Below are 4,964 nucleotides of genomic sequence, written 5' to 3'. Positions count from 1 at the left end.
ACCCTCAGACAGCCCTGTTGATGTTACACAGAACAGACATCAGAGCCAGGAAAATCAGGCGTGAAGAGGAGATATAGTCTGCCGTGTTCACTCGGGGATCTACCGCTTCTCTTGTTCCTCCTTCTGGAGTCTGAGTTGCCCTCCGGTGTCACCTCCTTCTGCCTAAAGGGCCCTTAACAGTTCTTCCAAAGCAAGCGCATTGCACCAGGCAATGAGAGTGCGTCCCGGGGGTCTGCATCTTCCTCGTCTCTGAAGGATGCTTTTGCTGATACGACTCTGATTTGATGGCTCTTTTGGTTTCACATTTTATTTTATTTTATTTTATTTTTTTTAAATTTTTTTTTCAACGTTTATTTATTTTTGGGACAGAGAGAGACAGAGCATGAACGGGGGAGGAGCAGAGAGAGAGGGAGACACAGAATCGGAAACAGGCTCCAGGCTCTGAGCCATCAGCCCAGAGCCCGACGCGGGGCTCGAACTCACGGACCGCGAGATCGTGACCTGGCTGAAGTCGGACGCTTAACCGACTGCGCCACCCAGGCGCCCCTGGTTTCACATTTTAAACATGTTCTTCCATGTGCTCTGGTCTCCACACTGATAAGAAATCTACCCTGTTTCAACTATTGTTCCCCACAGGGATGTGTCATTTCTTTCTGCTTCCCTGGCACTAAATTAACTCAAATGAACACTCTTTGCCGACAAACATGCTATCGAATACCTGTCATCGGTCACCCTCTGGACACAGTGGGAAGCAGAGCTCTGTCCAGGGCAAGGCAGACCTGTGACAGACGCTTGGACGTCTCTCCTGCTTCTGAATAAGCTTCCTTCGTGATTTGCTCCAAACATTTTGCTCACATGCTAAGACACCCACTGCCTTTTTCTTACCTTCACTGTGGAGCAGAATCCCCTCTACAGCTTTTGGAAAACACTAAGACCATGTTGCATTCACTCATTCCAACGGCATTCGCCTTCCCAAGAAATTTTTCAGATTTTTAAAAGCAGAGGCTGTGCTTTCTTCTTGGTAACCATTGGGGTGAAATGGACATGAATTAGAGCACACATTCCGATCACAGCCCTGCGGCCAGTGACTGTATCTTTATGTCTGGGCAAGCTTCTGCCTGTCTCTGGAAGGCCAGTTCCTTGTGTGGCAGAGTAAGGAGATTAAACAGGGTGGTCGTTAAGGTCCTGCCGGAGATGTGACTTCTGCTGCAACATGCAGCACAGCATTAGAACCCCAACAGGCAGCACAAATGTTTATTTACAGTGAAGGAGGCTCACCTTGCTGCACTGGCTCTGCTGATCGCGGCCGCCCGGGGCCCCCACGGCACCTCCTGGTTTCTCGTCCTGCACAGCTGTGCTGTCATCACACAGCGTGGCCCGTGGAGGCAGCAGGAGGTGGCGGCTCTGAGGGGGCGCCAGCTCTGAGCTGGGTCGGTAAGCCCGTGTTTCTACCCCAAGGGCCCCCTCTTGGACAGCTGGACTGGGAGACGCTCCGGCGGCGTCCAGACAGAAGCTGGCACCTCGTGCCCACCTCACACAAGTGAGCCTGGAAGTGGACACCCAGCTCCCCACCCAGGATGAGGCCACCATTGCAGCCAAGAGCAGGACGGCCACCACACCGGACCCTGAGCGGACCACCTGGCGAGACCGCCCCCGTTCCCAACCGCGGCCCCTGTGACATGTTTGTTGTTTCCAGCTGCTAGCTTTTGGGCTAAGGATCGTTCCGCAAGAATTCTGTCCCTCTGGGCAGGAGGACGAGAGTGGAGCTGAGGCGGTGGTTTGAGTTCTGTGAAGGCAGCTGCTGCCCTACCTCGGGTGTGAGCTATAACTTGGGAGTTGTCTGCCTTCAGTTGTCACTTTCCACAACAACGTGTCCCCAGCTGCATTATCCACGACTCAGCAAAGCAATGGGGTGACTGCGGGGCGAGAACGTAGACACGGTGTCTCGAGGAGGGCTCCCGCTGAAACTGATGTTTCTGAAGACGCTTCCAGAAGGCTCAGACCTGTCGCCATGGGGTCACACTCTCTCTTCCTGAATGTGGACGACTTCCGAGCTGGGGAAGCGGGAGATAAACCCCAGCGTGTCGACCGCCGTGGGGAGGCGGGTGCCAAGGCCAGCGCGTCCCCTCGGCGTTCCGGCCCCAGAGGGATGTGGGTCTGGGCTGCTCCCGGGCGAGGGCCACAGAGTGAGTGACAGGCCAGCTCCTCCCGGCTCCTCCCTGCTCCTCAAGGAGGGCTGCCTGGTGTCCGTGGGCTGGGGGAGCGGGCACAGAGCCTCACTCTTTTACCTCAGGTTATGGCTGGAAGCATCATTACTTTGAAGTCTACTCCCCCCAGACAGTTCGCAGCGTCTCTAAAGTAAATGGGTCACAGAGCAGCAGAAAAATGATGAGGGTGACAGTGGCGTCCTACAGGATAAGAGGCAGGCGGGGAAGGTTGTGTGGTCAGTGGGGCTTGGGAAACACCGCGCACACACACACCGCACACCAGGGCTCCTGGAAAGATGCACGGCACGGCCCAGGAAGTCTGCTACAAAGAGACTTCATACCTGCTCAATCCACACAGAGCTGCCTCGGAACATCTCACCCCCGAATGCCCAGGACTGCTAATTCCAGAGGAAATGCAATTGAGCATAATTGCTCTGTGGGATGGTGGCCACAGAAGTGATTCTGTGCCCATTTTCCCCTGACGTCCAGTTAACTAAGTTAGAGAAAGGGGCTTGACGTAGTTTCCCTCGTGGGAAAAAACTTAAGACAGAGATAGAGAGAGAGGCCGCGAGGGGAAGGAGACAGTCTGGGTTTGGGGCAGCGGACGAGGGGTCATCGGAACTTTGTCATTTTCTTTCAGTGATTACACCTGCCCAGCAGTCAAGGCTGGCTGGACCCTCGGCTGACCCGGGAGGTTTCGGCTCCCACCCTTGTACCCTGGGCGGGGCGGTGGCCCGGAGCACTGGCTAGGATCAACAAGTGAGTGGGAAAGATCTTCAACATACACACACGTAGGGAGAAGAGAATCGCACATACCCAGGCACTTACCCGCCGATTTAACAATTCGGCATTTTGTTATATTTGCTCCATCTACTGTTTGGGTCAGAGGATTTTGGCCAACTGACAGAGAGCGTGGCATTTTACCCCTTGGTACTTCACCGGGCATTTCTAAAGAATGAGGCCGGTTTCCTCCGGGGCTTGGCGCCACGGGCAACCACAGACCCCCGTGGGGACCGGATAAACGCGGTCCCTCAGATCGTCCAGCAGCCGGCCCGCGTTCACATCTGCTGACGGTCCCGAGACCTGTGCCCGTGTCCCCCACCGCCCACTCCAGGTGTGCACTGTGCTGGGAGGACGGCGGACCAGTTAGCTTTACCCAGAGAAGCACAGACACCAAGAGCCGACCATGACCTCCCCGTCCGGAAGCCCCCGTTTACATTTTTGGAAAGTAAAGAAATGCTCAGGGGGTCGGAGGAGGAGACCAACCACAGAGAGGTGATGGGAAAGTCTCCGGCGGCCCCCGCTCTCTTGCAGGCCAGCCCCCAGAGCACCCCTGACTGTGTTTTCTCTTCCCTTCACACCAAATGACACTACCCTCACCCCGCGGCCCACCGCCCTCACGGATCCCAGGTGGCAGCGGGGGCAGGCCTGGGTTTCCGTCCACGGCTTCCACCACAGAATGTCAGAGTGAGTTCTGTCAGCAACTTGAAGTTTTGCCTTGAGAGCACCCGCATCGTTCCAGGAGGTAGCACGGATGTTATGGAGCCACACCGTGGCTTTGGGCTGCACATCTGCTAAAGAGGCACAATTACAAGTGGTGCGCACACCTGACTTTGCTCAAATCCCGCCCGTTACCCGTCCACTCAGCTCCCTCCCCGCGTTTTCAAGATGCCTGGAGGTTTCGCACTTTGCGCACCTGCTCAGGTGCCCTGGGCACCGGGCGGCCTCCCCGGAGGGAACACCAAGGGTGAGGATCCCTGGAGCTTACCGTAAGAAAGACATTGCTTTATTCATTCTCTTCCTGCTTTTTAATTCTGCAAACAAAAGCATAATACCCGTGTGAAGGCTCAGAAATTGGAAATATTAAGTATCAGCAGAAACCAAAGAATTAAGAGCCAGGAAGGGAGCACTGTACGTGTGATATCACACGAACGCCCTAACGAGGCAGAACAAATGTAAAGAAATCTTTAAACACATAATGAGGATGAAATTCAAAACAAGGCCGAGTTTATCAAAGGAAGACACTGCCCGACACCGTGCGGGTTACGATGAAGGGGCTCAGTATTTGCTCACATGCTCGGCAAATGCTGAAACGCTCCGGGTCTTGCCTCTGTGAGAAATCCCCGTGTCCCCTTCGCAGGACGTGGGCTTCGTCAAAGGTTCTCACCCTGCGAAGAGAAGCAGAGACACCCCTTCCATGCAGCCCCCAGCCTCCGCCGTCCGCTGAACACCTACTGTGTGCCAGCCCCCCGGGACGCGGTGAGGCTTCGGTGGGGAGGGCGGCAGGGCCAGTCCAAGCAAAGTGAAGAGTCTTGGGCAGGACTGACTCAGAGGCCACTGGATCGCGTGTCCCCAGAGGACAGGCCTTGTCGGAGCTCACAGAAGGCCAGGGTCAAACTCGCCTAGTCAGAAAGGGGGCACGACGGTGCAGGACCCCAGCCCAGGGGGGCCCAGCGCACGGCCCTGATCCCTAGATAGCCCATTTTACGGCGGCAGCGTCTCAGACACTGCCAAAGACAGCACCTCCAGACCTTAGGTCTGTAGGGCCAGGACGAACCAGTCTTTCCCAACCCTTAGAGTTCGGAGAAATCCAGGAAGTGGCCGTCCACAGATAATATTCAGGGACCCCTTACCTCATCTGAGGAACAAGATGGTGATGAGCAACAGATCATCTGGCAGCAGAGGACCCTCGAGGGCATGAAGTCAGGATAGAGGACCCTCGAGGGCGTGAGGTCAGGGCAGAGGACCCTCGAGGGC

At 55.7% G+C, this 4,964-nt stretch overlaps 1 long non-coding RNA gene across 1 annotated transcript in view; it reads right to left on the bottom strand.

Moving 5' to 3' along the window:
* Positions 1 to 2,245: 2,245 nt before the first annotated feature.
* LOC121021782 (uncharacterized) overlaps positions 2,246 to 4,964 on the bottom strand; it is a 2,967-nt gene continuing 248 nt past the window's right edge. The window contains exons 1-4 of the long non-coding RNA XR_005786681.1: positions 4,841 to 4,964; positions 4,281 to 4,375; positions 3,976 to 4,021; positions 2,246 to 3,778 (exon numbers count right to left, since the gene is read on the bottom strand). The exon at positions 4,841 to 4,964 is cut by the window's right edge and continues 248 nt beyond it. This is a non-coding gene — a long non-coding RNA (uncharacterized LOC121021782). The remainder of the gene's footprint in view (positions 3,779 to 3,975; positions 4,022 to 4,280; positions 4,376 to 4,840) is intronic.

The sequence above is a fragment of the Herpailurus yagouaroundi genome, unplaced genomic scaffold, assembly GCF_014898765.1.
Source record: "Herpailurus yagouaroundi ecotype Mexico unplaced genomic scaffold, PumYag 321, whole genome shotgun sequence".
Taxonomy (NCBI): domain Eukaryota; kingdom Metazoa; phylum Chordata; class Mammalia; order Carnivora; family Felidae; genus Herpailurus; species Herpailurus yagouaroundi.
Note: the sequence above shows the minus strand (reverse complement) of the source record. Positions and strands in the feature narration are given on the sequence as shown.